The following is a 15,789-nucleotide window of genomic DNA, read 5'->3' on the forward strand; positions in this document are numbered from 1 at the left end:
CCTAGAGATTATCCCATGGCCTCTGTTTTTTTAGCTAGACCTCCTGTCTTCTCTACTCACCCCTCTACACCTCCCTCGTTCCAGAGATGTTTTTCATGACAACATCGTTATTCTTAAGACCTGCATTGTAGGTAACTACCTGAAAGTGCAGTTTGGGATTTTGGCATAGAAATACATCACACTAGGGTCATTGGAGCTACAGTTCCCAGGAAGTCTTCCAACAACATGAATACAAGCATTGTTCATGGTAAGCTCTGACTTATGCTAATGAATATTGTGCAGGTCAAACAAGCATGACAAAACAATGACATGAGGGTATAGGTCAAGGGCATGCGTGTGATTATAGAAAGAGTTGAGGTCACAAAGCGTTACTGTTAATCACCTCAGAGTCATGAGGGCTTTTCTTCCATGGGACCATGATCATGCGAAAAGTCAGAACACGAATGAAAAGAATTTGTAAAAAAAAAACATGCTGTAGGATCCTCCATATGCCAAAGTCTCCTTTTCGGAAGCACCATCACTTAAAGTCAGAACAAGTAAGTGTCCTTCTTAAATAGTAATATTTATTGAAGATTAATACAAATGTTTAGATAGGAGGAAAGAGTGGCATGGAGAGTGGTATTGCCTCACGATTCAACATAGGGCAGCAGCTCACAACCTTGGAAAGTTTCATATTCTGAAGCCCACTACCCTAATACTTTCCTTCCTGCTTCTGGTTAAGCGGTCTTCTTCAGCGCTTCATACACAGACAGCAAAAGCAGCCATGAGACCCACTGCTCCAGCTGCTAGCTTGTCCTTTGTAGGGAGTTTGAAAAACATTCTGCTCTCTTGACCTGCCTCCAATCCTACCACCACATCAGCCATTTCAATAGACTTCACGGAAATGCATTGATATCAAAAAGCCTTTCTGAGAACTTAACGCCCAATACATGTCACATGATAATTTACTAAAGCTGCTCTCTCTCAAAAGGCAGTTTGGCACCTAAGAGCAAGAGGCAAAGTGCCTTGTAAAAGCGCAAGACATGTGGACTCTCAATCTCTGCAGTCAGACAATTGGATTCGTTTTCTCAACGTTCCATTTAGCTCTGTGATGTCACTGTAGTTGAAATGCATAGACAAACAACTAAGTGAGCAATGTGTATTTAAAATAAAATGTATCGCACTAATAGCCATATTAGTTGATTGAATAATCAGGAGGAGTGGAACATGTTAGGATGTGTATAACAGCACACCAAGTACGATGAACAATGTATACCCCTTAGCACTGGGTACAATTAATATGAAACAGTTCGGGGAGGGGCGTACATAAGTGGACACAATTATGTGTCATTACTGACTTCATTGGCTGTGACACTGTACTTCCCCTATAGTCATTTGTTATTGCCTTAGGACTGTTTGTCCAGGCCAAGATGGCAGGTGGGAATATATGATTCCATGTTGTACTCAAATTAAGTTCAAATTGAGGAAAAAAGTTACAAGATTGTTACTATTAAAATGTTTGGAGGCCTACATCCTGAAAATATTATCGTTTTGGACTCTCTTAGCATTTTGTTTCTGGGTCGTTTTCTATTCAGAAACTAGTCCAAGAAGGCAGGCAGTTTTAACCCTATGCATCAGGTTGTACTCGAATTAAGATCGAATTGAGAGCAGGTTAGATTTTGTCCTTTTTCAACGATTCAGAGGCCAGCATCCTGAAAATATTACAGTTTTTGACGTTTTTAGCATTTATTCCAGGGTTGCTTTCTATTTAGAAACTAGTCCAAGATGGCAAGCTTTTTTCTACTCTATGCATCACACACCAGTGAAGCGTGACGCACATTAGATCTATTTTTTTTCACAACGGGAGCTTGCACTAAGCTGAACGCTAGGAGTCAGAGTTATTACGAAAGTTGCTTCTACGCATAGGAAGCTTCATTTTTTAGGAAGCGGTAAGTGCCTTACCCTGTCTTGGCTTTAGGAAACTTTACACTCGGTAAATTGTTTGTCGATTTTAACAGTCGTTTTGTTTTAACAGAGATGCCATTGAGCGATCTTTCGCTCATTGAAACGTTTGAAGAAACCACGAAGCTTCACACCTGCCTGCAATGAGATTGGAGGAAGCTTATTGAAGAGGTACATGCTTTAAATATGAGTTACACAACACCTGGAGGGTTCTGACCCCCGCTGTTCTTTGTATATTTGCAGGAGATTTTGACCTTGCAGATTACATTAAATTTGATGATGGCAGCGGTCCATGTTCAAAAATTTGATGGGAGGTTATTAATTTTCCTCAAGATTTGGAAAGAATAGTTGGAGGCAACTGATTGATTCAACTGATTGAGTGAAATCAAAAAAACGTGCAATCTTTTAGAGTCAGTGAGGAATATGTAAGAGGAATCCTGAGGCATGGGTACCTGGTTAAGCAGTGGAGGGAGGCTGCTGGCCGGCTACTTAGGTCCTGAAGAAGACGGCATCATTTTGTAGTATTTGTCTGTTGTCCTGTCAAAACTAGTAATAGGGAAGGCATTATATGGAGTGTTGGGGAAACCAAAAGGAATGTATTGTGTTTCGTTTCTCTTACCACCCACCAGCTAACCAGTCTCCACTATGAATGGTCTGATATTAGAGCGTGTTCAGTAGTGTACGGTCTAGCGTTATCATTGATATATTTATTGTTTATGCAATGTGATGTCTGTGATACTGTATTTTGCACATGTATAATGTTTACATAGGTAGGGTGAAATTTGTAGCACTCTATTTCATGTATGTAGTATGATTATCAGCTACAACCTTTATTTAATGATGCGTTTTGCTATGTAAGCTATATAATAAATGAAATTGATGTGATTTAATGACACCATTCATTTGTCACTGTTATTTTCTCCATGCTCTTCCGCTAGGATTGATGTCTAAAATTGTGATAAATGTGTATAATTGTATTGAATCATATTTTCTTCCCGTGAAACACTACTTTGTTGTATGTGTTTATATTGACCCCAGGTGTCTATGAGTTATGGGGTATACCCGTCCAATAGTGTTTTCTGTAACCTTCCAATAATATCTGTTGAACACATGTGTGCGCCTTAATTTCAAGTGGCAACAAGCAAGGCTTTAAGTTGGCCAGGGCTAGCCGGTGCAGAGCCCTGGCAGTCTTCAAAAAGTGATTCTGTGCTGGGGCTCTCCCGGGCTCCTTCCAACTAGCCCTTGAGGTGCCAAACACCTAAGGCAGGCGGTGTCGGAGCTTCTGATTAGAAAAATCAGAGAGGCCACAGCCTTGCAGGCAGCCCTTTAACCACAAGACTATGTTGAGTGAAAGGGCTGCCCAAGGGGTTTGGTACCCCCCACAAAAAGAGACTGGGGCACTTCTACCAACTCTTTTGGTGTGCCCGCTCCTTTTGTTTCTTGATCACCGGCACAAATCCTGCAGGTGGGTGCCTGCAGGGGTCAGAGCCAGTCATTAAGAAACAAAAAGGAGAGGGTGCAGCAATGCAACCCGCCCTTCAACCTTTGCTCCCACTAAACTCCCCTCCCTACTTTGGCCACAGCCTCTTGTTAGAGCCCCCCCCACCCTTTAAAGCACTTGTGATGAGGATATACAATTATGACTTTTCCTGATCTTAAATGACATGTGCAGAGAGCACAACAAGAATGTTAATCACCTTCTGAAGAGAACACTCTCCCAGTAATCCACCCAACATGGTGTTTCTGGAAAAACCAAGGGCCTTTTTGGCAATGGAACACGCACCTGAAGGCATTACTGGGTTACAGGTCCAACGTTTTGACTGAGCACTTGGTGGGCTCTGTGATGAATCTGATGGGGTCATCACTCCGTTCCTGGCAGTAATCTCTCCCCATGTGGCCAGGGAACGGCAGCCACTAACTGATCCTGACCCGGGGGGGTGGGTAATATGAGTGAGAATCACATGGGGTGGGGGAGACAGCCTCCGGGATAATATCATGGTGCCATCGGATGGGACAATGTATCCCCCTTTTTCTATTCAGCATACCCCGTCCCTGCCCAAGGCCTAAAAGGCATACAGTAAACCCACCCCTCATCCATCTAGGAAAGATGCTGAAGACCTTCTAAAAAGAGCTGTATGTATGTCATCATGATCTGACTAACCCTCTAAAATTAATGAAAAAACCTTCTCAGCCTCGATCTGTAAATCTACAACTGACTTACCTTTAAAGAACAATTACCCAGACTTTACCTATATAAATTCAAGAATGGATTTCCATTCCCACAACTACCAAAAAACTGCAACGAGGAAGAAGAACGGAGGAATGCAGATCAAATAAGGCCGGCAACACAGGCTGCACTCTAGTCGTAGCAACCGCATACCTGTTCCGGGAGATTTAAGCAAGTCGAGCAGCTAAGGAGAGCTGCTTCTGTCAGAACAAGCCGAGAGAGTGTGAGGCTGGAGAGAGGGCCGTGGAGCGGACCGGCTTGATAACCGAAAATTGACCACGAGAGGAAATATGCTGTGGCAATGCCAGAAGCCAACAGAGGGATCCTGGGAGTTTGCCTGTGTTTGGAAGCAGCCTTCGCCTTACCGGGCCTTAAGACACAAAGCAGAAGAGCCCAGCAGGGACCGCAGGACTCAGAAGCCAAGAGGTGGATGTGGCAACTGAGGTGGAGGCGCCGAACAACCACTGCCAGCTTGCAGCAGGAGAAGGAGTCTACGCCAGCCTAAGCCAGTGAGTCCACCCAGGGGATGCTGGGACGCTGGGGCGTATTGGCAGCCATGCCAAAATCGAATGAGCATTAATGAAGCATATGAGCGAGAAAGAACAAAAAAGAGTGAAAGAGAGAACGGAAGAAAAACACAAGACTTACAAGTTTGTGAGTGTATGCAATACACATGTAAAAGAAGCCCTGGCAGGATAATACCAGTCAGATATAATATCACAAAAAGCAGAAACAAGAAAATATACATTTTGGAGGGGGGCGCAGAGGCCACTTGAGAAAAGCCCTGGCAGGGGAGTATACCAGGCAGTTTCAAGTGTGTGCATAAAATGAAGCCATGGTAGGTAAGGAATGAAGTACACCAGGCAAGTCGAACATTGTATAGGGAATACATAATTTAAAGAGGTCGTGAAAATAGAAAATCAGGATTAGCAAAAAGACAGTGCTGATTGCGAGAAGAGGAGTGACAGCCTGGCAGAGGAGTACACCAGGTAACGTAAAAAGACAAAGACAGAGAGCCAAGTTGTTTTGTACACTCATTGTCTTATAACTCAAGAAAAACACAAGGAACAGACAGTGTTGAATAAGCAACCATGGGAAGAGAATTCCAGGGGAAGGGAACCATCCTCTGAAATAATGACCTCTATCCTGTTGAAATTTGTGTTAGATTTACACATTTTCCTTTTTGAAAAATGTTTAACCACTCAAGGCCAAAGAGACCCATTTTCACTTTAGATTTAGTTTGTTAGAAAGTGAGGGCCGAACAGTACTTTGAGCACAGGACGGTTTTGCTTTGGAAATTCGGACATTGACAGACGCTTAGGGAAACACCTCTTAGAGCAAGGACAGAGAGGCATTTCCCCACCCCCTTTTATTTTAATGAAAGACTTTGACCAAAAGCATGATTCCCTAGTGTCCGAGTCTCATTCCTGGCTCCTCGCATTTAGGCACCCTAATTTCCAACCACACTAAATCAGGTGTGCTTAAGCTAGCCAACAAAGCTGGGTTCCAGGATACACAAGCACTCAATGAGTGGGAGGAGCTACTAGCAAGTACATTCAAGGAGATGATGATTCATACCATAAATCAATCTGCTTCAACACATGAAAGGATTACAAAAGAAATTCAAAATCTAAAGGAACAAATTGAAATGCTGAACTACCCGGAACTGACTTTTAAAAACTACCAAATAATGGATGTAAATCTAGTTAACTACACAAAGGAACTTAAACAGAAAAAGCAAAAGAAACGTATACGAGACGAAAATTATTACAAAGATAAAAGGGTTTATACATTCCAAAGAAAATATGATCAAAGAGACACCTATGGCTAAACAAAATTGGACAAAACCTAGAGGAAGCCCACAAACATCACCCATGTTATCTGATGCAGAAACCTCAAGCGACAATGAAATAAGACCAAACATGGATCTATCAACTGCGAAAGAGAAAAATCAAATTGAGACCGAGATACCACTGAAAGAGACTTCTAACTGCCCTTTTTTAGAGGAGCTATGGCTGCACAAAAGGAGTATGTGTAGAATCCAATCCCCACATTCCCAAATATAAACTTAAAAACAAATCTAAATACCTTGACAACCAATGTAAATGCAAGAGAGGTGGGACAAAACTACCCAGGGCAACACCCTCAGGGTATGATAAGATCAAAACAAAGAGGAAACACCAGGTAGACCTTATCCTCAATAATTCAGATCTGGAAATTGATCAAACCCTAAGATCAGCACTAGATAAGGGACTTTTGTTTAGCCCCACATGCCAATCGGACTATTTTCAAACTCAAATAGAAGTATATGAATTCTGTAGTCGCTTTAAGCTTAAAATGTTTTTTGAAGAAACACCAAGAAGTAACCATAACAGACCAGAAAAAGAGACCCCCATCTGCTTTAACAGTGGCACTAGCACAACACACCATTGATCTCCTCAACCTAGCTGGGGAGAAAGAATTCACTGCTAACAATTTCTCTGAAGAACAACAAATTGATACTTTTCTATTAGAAGAAACATCACTTAAACCCAAATCAAAATGTATTCCGACTTTCAATTCAGACAATTTAATAGACCTATTCCACAAGGCAATTCGAGAGGAATTACACCAACTACCTTTCTAACAGAAAAGGAAACATCTTCCATAACCTCACAATGAAAGAAAAACTTGCAGTACATGATTTAGCAAACAATTAGCATATTAGAACCAAAATAGCAGACAAAGGCGGGAAGGTGGCACTAAGGAAGATAACTGACTATGTTGAAGGGTGAAAACACCTTAATGACCCGAATTGTTGCCAAAGATTAAAAAACAACCTACTACTGGAACTGATAAGAGAATGGTACCAAATGAGTAAGAACTGGCTGGTCCGAGGCCTTCTTTTGGAAGAAAAATTTGATTATATGAATATACAGTTTCCAGTAATGACAACCATTTACTTTCTGCCAAAGATTCAAAAGCAATATACCAAATGTCCTCTATGTCGCCCGATCATTAAAGGTATAAGCTCTCTTTCTGAAAGAATCTCAATATACTGACATTCATCTTCAGCCCTTGACAACACATTTGGCTTCATTCATCCGTGACAAGAAACACATCATACAGCAACTGGACTCCATACATTTGCAAGACAACTACAGATTCGGAACACTGGACGCTGTCTCACTTACCAGCATCCAATCCAACATGACTTGGGCATAAAAGGTACGGAATTCTTCCTCAAAACCCAGTCAATCTCTTACAAAGAACAAAACAACATGAAAATTCAGAGGTTAAGTTTTACCCTATCCAACAACATCTTTTGCTTTGAAAACCTGATGTACAGGCAATTTGCCGGGAACTGCTATGGGCTCCAAATTAACACCATCTTATGTGAACCTCTTTATGGGATTTTTCAAAATTAATCATGCCTGGAAGCACATGGCCTTTAAAGACCCCAGAAATATTGTGTTCTGGGGCCATTACATCAATTATATTATCACGATCTTGGGAGGAGATAAATCAGAGCTGACCTCCTGCATCAATTATCTTTACAACAACAATTACAATCTAAAAAGTACTATGAAGAAAGCACTGCCAAAATACAATTTCTAGATGTGGAACTCTATACTGATCAAAACAGAATATTAACACATGTATTTACCAAACCCACGGTGGGTAACAGTATTTTAAACGCAAGCAGTAACCATCCGAGACATGCGGCTGCCCACATCCCGAACGGAGAGATCATCAGGTTAAAGGGAAACTGCAGCACTCAATCAGCCTTTGAGACTAATGTTGAACAAAACAAACGATCAAAAAATTCAGCCAATGAGGATACAAACATCGAAAACAGAGAATCAGTGATGAAAGCTGAGAATATTACAAGAGAATTCTTATTGAAAGATAAACCTAAAAATATAACTCAACCAACCACCATTAAAATGTATCACAACCTACAGCTCAGAGGCATCTACCATGCGGAAAATACCGGCACATATTAAAAATTGACGAGTGTTCGTAAACATCTGGACAAAACGCTGCGCATATGTTATTGGAAAGCCCCGATTATTAAGAAAATAATCAGCCCCAGTCATCTAAAACCTTTGAAAACAAAAAGACCTAATGAGTATGCTAGACCTGAATCCTATATTTGGTATTTACAGATGTGGAAATTGCAAACTATGTCCGCAAACAGCCGGGAACCTATGCAACAGGATAGCTGCATCGTTCCCAAGGATAATTGCATCCTACTCCTCTTAGAAGGCTAAATGAAACCGAAAAGGTAAGCTGAGCAACTGTAACTCTGCAACCCACTGAATATCTTTTAGCAACCTTTTTAAATTTCCTTTTCTCTTTTCACTCAGTTCCAGTGACTGACAAGCCATGGACTCCAAAATTTGAAAATGCAACATTTTGAAATCCATTGATTTTGGAGAAAATAAAATAACGTTTTGAAGCACAAATAAGTAATTAAAGTTCTGTCAGGTGAGTGGCCTGTTACAGATAATCCATTAAGTATTTTTCCTAACCAAACCAGCCAGTCAGGCAGATTATGCTTTATATTTTAAATAAGTAACCAAAGAATTTGGCGATGACCGATTATAACTAGTCAGGAATGTTAGAAAGAGGATGTACTTTCTTAATGGACATGTTTCTTTCACTTAACTGCAATATATAATCTGGTTTCTTTGATTTAAATGGACACTAATGTAATATAAGACCCCTATTCTTTATTTTTATTAGATACTCTCCTGATGAGCCCCCTGAATCTAAGAGAGTGAAACACGTGTAGAGAGTTTTCATTGAAGATCTTGAAATATAATTTTAAGAAAAATATGCGTGCATCAATAACAAAACAGTTAACTGGATTACTTCGGCTCTCACCTTGAAATTGAAAATGTTATCTTCAGTATGACGCAAACAGGATGCTACCAACCTTCAGAATCTATACTTCCCTATCTCTAGCAGTCAAGATAGAGGTATAGTCCTGTGCAGACAACTGACTCAACAATAATGACAAAGAATTTCTTTGGGGGATTTGCCCAAAGTTAAAGTCCTCTTGATTGCCTCGATTATACAAATGTGGGCCCCTTACTTAGTTTGACTGCTTGAGCCTGAACAGAAGCTCTCTCAAGAGGCGGTCTTCCAGAGAACTGGACTGCCCAAACTGGGTTGCTGTCCCAAATTGTAAATGGCAAAAATTGATAGGTTTGTGCTGCACTAGGTATATTTCATGGTGGGGAAATGTGCCTTCTTGCTGCATCCCACATGTTGGATGATGAGGTTGGTGAGGGACGTGTGGGAGGTAAAGCTCTTGAACTACGCCCTAACTATGTTGGTAGAATAGTCAAGCTATATGTGAATAGAAAGTACGCTGACACACCCTGGGTAAAGGATAACCTGTGGTTGTGTGCAGAAAGATAACTGCCATGCAGAACTGCCATGCAGAACTGTATATAGGCACCTGAAAACCAAAAACTTGATGCAATAAAATGAAATACTTTTTTTTTGCTTGTTCTTGCACTTCCTGTTGAGAATTTAATCCAGGTATGTGAGGCAAACATTCCCCATTCCACTGTAAGAAATGGATGATGCAATAGTTTGCTTCGGGGAACTTGGAATGTTCCCGTAATCGGGATGCAACAGTCAATATTCAAGTCACCTGCGATATGAATAGTAATTTTAAATGCCCAAGCAAGCAGGCTGAGGATATAAAAGGAGGGTCTGAGTTTTAGATTTTTGCCCATTTTCCCTGAGGAACCTGTCTCTGAGGCATAGGTTCTGGGCATCTAGGCGTACCAAACTGAACACCAACTGGAACAAAGAGGCCTCCATAGAGTGACTACTACTATTAAGACGATATGTTGCAGGATTCCCTTCCTTATGCTGCACCCAACAAATGGAAGAATGAGTAGTGGAGAGCCTCTGTCGGAAGCAATCACTTTGTGGCACTACAGTAAACGATAAATAATTTGCCAGTGCCTGGGTGCCACGCAGTGCAATTACAAGGAGACCTACTATCACACACAGGGGATGACAAAGCAGACACATTTGCAGTCCCATCACCAGCACAACTGTGAAGAAAATGGTCTATCCATCGAGTTACCATCCAAATCTTACCAGACAATCCTTTTTTGATCACTACAACTCTAGAATCGTTCTCCCATCACCATGCCCGTCTCTTCTGTACCGCCGCACCATGGGAGTGTGCCATCAGAGATGCTCTTGGACTTCTACTTCAGGACACTGAATGCACAGCTGGCTGCAGACACTCAGAGGGGAAATGTTTTTTGAGCTTGGGGCAGCAAGCTGTATTATATAGGTTAACCTTTTGTTTTAGCACTCTGGGAGGTTGGATAAAGAGTGTTGAAATCATAATCCAGTTTTATGGTGTTTGCAGCATTCAATTTACTGTATGCTTTGTGAGGAATTATATTACACATGTACATAAGTCTTTAGCCCAAAGGTACTTCTGGGATTCTTTCCTAAATCCCTGGAGAAGGCATTGTAATTTGTTACTGTTAGATCCCCAATCACAAAGCTCCAAGTAGTATGTCCTTGATTTGTATGTGTTTCTGCAAAACTCCACATAAATAAATAAACCAAATCCTGTCAGGTTCCGGAACAGCGCCACAACAGGTTCCTGTATTTTATCCCAAGAATTGGAAAAAAGAGGTTGCAATGGATGCAAGTAGTTTGTAGCATTGGCTTCACAGGACATTGGGAGTGCATGAGTGGGCATGCCTGTGATAAGCAATCTATTCCACTATCAGGACACTCTGATAAACCTAAACAAATGTAACTTTAAATCATTAATTATTCCTATAATGCAGTGTTATTCCCTCCACCAAACAAGATTACCAATCTTTTGCAAATGTCCACATCCAATGTTATTATATATATATACACACACACACACACACACACATACACTTGTTTTCTTTTCTTTCAAGATACATGCAAATGCAATTCCTCAACATTTCATTCTATAATACGTTTGGTTTGAATTAATCAAAAATCAATATAGCTTTTTGAAATTTCTTACAAATGATTTCTAATTGCTGGCACTGGGAAACTTGTAGTGCAGATGTTATTTTAACTTTGACATTCATCCTAATCATACAACGACCACTTCCTATTCAACCTCCATTGCTGGTAATGTGTTCATCTAAACATGTCCCAGCAATAAATTGCGTCATGGAAACTATCCTTCCTTCCCGATGGTCTTTAACATGACTACATTCTCATTAACACTAGAACTTGCATTATTCTACCACAATGCTGAATTTGTGAATTTCAGTGAGGATATTCCGAGACTCTTCTTTGTGTTTTTGCCCACTCAGAATCATAACTATGCTCCAACTTCAGATATTACTTTTCTCGTTCATGTATCTTGTTAGCTGTATTCTCTGGACATTCTCACAGTTTTCTGAATCACTCTGCTGTTTCACAAGTCCTAACTAGCCCATTTGTATGTTTTTTTCCAGGAAATTAGAACGTGCCTGTCTGGTTAGAACATTAGCATCCATGTCTGCCATGGAGTTTTTGCCTTTTCTGAGGCCGGGGTTCCTCTGGACCACTAGACAGAGGGTCCTGGGATTCCACCATGGAGGATGCGAGTCATTCTCAGTCACCTCTATCAGTCAAAACAAGGTGGCCATTTAACAGTTTTGCTCAATGCTGTTCATTTACTGGACGATTGAAATCAATGCTATTGTTTATTCCTTCCTTAGTCATCTAAGGAACCGGGGCAGATGCAGAACCTGCATGCTGCTTGTAAACTAGATTGCAAAAGTTGCCAGAAAGTTCACATATCTCATGATTGCTCCCTTGAAGACTTGTACTACATTTTTGCAATGGAAAAAAAACTGAAAATTAGTTTGTGGTGCATGAAGGCATCATAAAGTAGGCACAAATAACTGAATAAGATTTTGGAAATAAACTTGTGTTAACAAAAGGAAGGAGGTTGGGATAAGGCCTAATTTGCCCTATGCTAAGGTGGGATTTCTCAACCTGAATAAAACTAGTCCAAAGCAAATGTCTGTGTGTCCAAAACCTATATATGACCTCACATTTAACTGTGGACAATGTGTAGCAATGTCGGCATCAAATAAGTAGTGTTAAAAAAAAATTTTTAAAAAAAAGTTCAAAGCTTCGTCCAGCTCTTGGATGGAAAGAGGGTTTCCCTTCGCCAAGGTTCAACAGTTCACTGTACAGCAGAGGAGTTTCCTACCCGAAGCTTTCAGCTCTGCCAATGTTCCAAAAAAACAATTCCTTAGGATATTCAATGTTCCAAAATAATACAGTTCCTTGGGGCACTTCCCAGCTCTTTGGGTCTGGTTACTTTTCAGCAGCTTCCAAAGTCCAGTTCTCAAATTCAATTGACTCAGATTTTCCTTTATTCAATTACCAAGTGGATTTTCTGTAGCTGGGTGTATTCGGTCTATGCGCAGTTGTTGGACCACACGGGCCACCCATTACAGGTCACGCAGTCTGCACCCCCTAATATCTGCTTCATAAGTATTTTGCCACCATCTCAGCTTCACCATAAGGCTTGAATTGTTCTCCTTCAAAATGCTCTTGAAGCTTTATTGTTGCTTCTTTTATCACCATTCACTTTTATCACTAGTCGCCTGTTTAAAAGCTCCAACTTGCAACAACCAACACAGGCTTCCCAGTACACTCTCCTGCTAGGAAACATATTCACTGTTTCGTGCCTTCTGCTCAAAACCTCCTTTTACCAGGATTTCCTGCATACAGGTGTTCTGCTTTCAACCAATGTCTTTCAGTAATGCATAATAAGGTCTGTCTGACACTTGACAATGTTCACTTGACTTTCGGCAATGCTAGTTTGACTCTTAGCAGTGTTTGTTTTGATTATTGACAATGCTTGACACAATCATTCACTTACGCTTACTCAGTTACCTTTGTTTATTAGTATTACTTTTCAGTTCTCTCATTAGTACCCAATAATATCTGCTTGACTCTTAGCAAGGCTCAATTGTGCACAATAATATCCGCTTGATTCTTAGAAATGCTCACTTGATTATTGACAATGCTTGTTTGCCTCTTGAAAATTGTTCATCTCAAACATTCACTTATGCTTGCTTATTCGGCTGTCTTTATTAACCTTGTTTTTCATGGCTGTTCTTAATTTTTTTTTAATCACAGTTCATTACTTCAATGTTATACTTATTTTGTATTTTCGCAAAAAATGATGTATTTCAGGAAATTCACATAATTAATGTTTCTTTCTTTTATTCTCTTGTCAAATATGGGAATTAGCCCATTGCAACCCATGTCGGTACCCCCCAACCCCTCTCAGTGCCCCCAGCGCTTACTGGCAGACTCACCAGTGTCACTTGGCATGTCCAATATCGGGTGTGAGGCTGCAGCACTTGTCTCTCTGGGAAGCGTTCTCTGTTCTACCAGTCCTCACGTGGCTTCGCGAACATCTTCTCCCTCACCCGCCGGTATGTCCGATGCACTTCTCTGACTCCCGCAGCTCCTTCTCCGCTGCAGTGCTCCTGTGGCTCTCACACAACCTCTCCAGCTCCTTCTCCAGTTCAGAGTGAAGCTCCAGCTTTCCTCTGCAGAGCTTTCTCGCACCAGGCTGCTTTACACCTGGCTACCTGCTGCGCTTGCTCTGCAACTCTCTCCGGCTTCTCTGGACTTCTCTGGCTTTTAGCTCCCATACGGCTGCTTTCTTATTCTGGTCCCTCTTGTTCAGCTTCCTCCCATTCAGAGTCCAGCACTGGCCTTTAAATATCCTGCCAGCTTGATTTGACATTTGGCAAGTAGACTGCGCAGAGTTTTTTTTTTTTTAAATGTCTTTATTGGTTTTTAACAAAGTGAAAAACAATCACCAATTTATCATTGCAATATGCTTAACTCCCAAAACATTCCCCTTCCCTCACAACCCTCCACCCCTCCGAGACCACAGTTGATTCCTCAGTCCTCTTTGGGCCGTGTGACGGGCCGGGGCTATCAGCACTGTCTGAGGATTGTCAGACGCTGCGGGGTGGAGCAGTGGTACAGTTAACGCTCTCCAACGGAGTAGGTCCTCGCTGGAGTCTAGCCTCTGTACCTGAATTGCTGTTTCCCAAGCCGCGGTCTCAGCGGCTATACATCTCCTGAGGTCTCCCCACCAAAGTGCCTCACTTAGGCCTCTGGCGCTTTTCCATCCCATGGCTATGCACCTTTTGGCCGTTATGTATATCAAGTCTCTAAGTTTGTTTAGTGGCTTGTTCTTACTGCTTTGCTTGCATCTTCCCAATATGCAGGCTGCTGGCTCGTGAACTTCCATTTCAATCTCCACTTTCTTTCACTTGGGCCCAAAAACCCAGAATCACCGGGCAGCCCCAGAACATATGGGTCATTCCCACCTTCGGCTCGCTACATTTGGGGCAAGACTGGATTGCAGCACTCTTGAACTTTGATATGGCCTCAGGTGTAAGGTAGGCCCTGTTGGTGATGTATAGTTGGATGAGTTGTAGACGGGCATTCCTGGAGATTTTCTTGTGGTAGTGGGTTATCTCCTCCCATGCTTTGTCCTCGAATTCCAGGCCTAGCTCCAACTCCCACCTCCCCCTGCATTTAAGTTTGTTCCTGGTCGTACCCTGCATCAAGGCTTCGTATAGTTTGGAGGTTTCATGACCTCCCTCGGCAGTGTCTAGCATTGTCTCAATGATCTCGTTCTCCCAGACCTGGTCGGCAGCCTCAAGCCATCTGTTCCTTATAGCCTGTACTACTGCTCTGTGGACCAAAAACTGGCCTATGGGTAGACCTGTGGCTTCACTAAGTTCAGTAAATGTCATGAGCTCCTGTTCCTGAGTAAGGTCTCCCAGTACTGCCACACCACAGGGTTCCCACTGGGTACGTGTTTCCATTTGGCCCCATGCATGTTTTGGCATGATTGCCGCTATGGGAATCTGCGGGGAGCACAGGTCCGTTGACCCCACTGTCCTGCATGCCCGCTTCCAGAGCTGGGTCCCAAGCTTAACCAGGTATGGGTAATTTTGCAGAGCTCCCTTCTCAACCCATAACAAGTCTCGAAGTAACAGTCGGGGCAGTGCTGGCTGGAGGAGTTGAGTGTCCGTAGTGGTCTCTTCGGCCATCCACTGCATCACGTGCCTCAGTTGACTTGCCAGGTAGTATAGCTCAAAGTTAGGGACTTTCTCGGTGGGTCTTTGGAGAATTTCCAACGCTACCCTATGCCTGCCTCCCTGCCATAGGAATCCCCTACAGAGTTTGTTTATGTCTCTAAAGAATGAGGAGGGGATATTGAAGGGGACGTTGGTGAAGTAGTGCAATAGGTGGGGGAGTGCCACCATTTTGAGGAGACCCGCCCGTCCAGCCACCCAGAGTGGGAGCCTACCCCAGAATTCCATAGATTTCGCAAGGGAGTCTTTGGCCCTGACCGTGTTAAGTATGTGTTCAGTGTTTGGATTTCGGTGTATGGTGATACCCAAGTATCTGAAGGAGGTCACCTGCCATTTAAGTTCTAAGGGGGGGTAGGGATCTGTGTTTGTCACTGTACAATGCAGCAATGGGGTAGAGGCAAGACTTGTCTTTGTTTATCTGGATCCCCGTATGTCTATGGAAGCCATCGAGAGTCTCTAAAATGTAGGGCAAGA

General features: G+C 42.2%; 2 protein-coding genes across 5 annotated transcripts in view; one reads left to right on the forward strand and one right to left on the reverse strand.

Annotated features, from left to right (window-relative positions):
- Positions 1 to 15,789, reverse strand: part of CLEC16A (C-type lectin domain containing 16A) — a 1,932,649-nt gene that overhangs the window by 1,845,258 nt on the left and 71,602 nt on the right. The window lies entirely within an intron of this gene.
- The window catches only part of DEXI (Dexi homolog), a 272,427-nt gene continuing 257,000 nt past the window's right edge, over positions 363 to 15,789 (forward strand). The window contains exons 1-2 of one of the 2 annotated variants that reach the window (XR_011303288.1): positions 363 to 536; positions 2,015 to 2,112. The gene's annotated coding sequence lies outside the window, so the exon portion shown is untranslated. Of the gene's footprint in view, positions 537 to 2,014; positions 2,113 to 15,789 lie in introns of those variants that run through there. The other variant, XM_069647810.1, reaches the window with a different exon arrangement.

Source organism: Ambystoma mexicanum, chromosome 2q (assembly GCF_040938575.1).
Source record: "Ambystoma mexicanum isolate Mex_15411 chromosome 2q, UKY_AmexF1_1, whole genome shotgun sequence".
NCBI classification, from domain to species: domain Eukaryota; kingdom Metazoa; phylum Chordata; class Amphibia; order Caudata; family Ambystomatidae; genus Ambystoma; species Ambystoma mexicanum.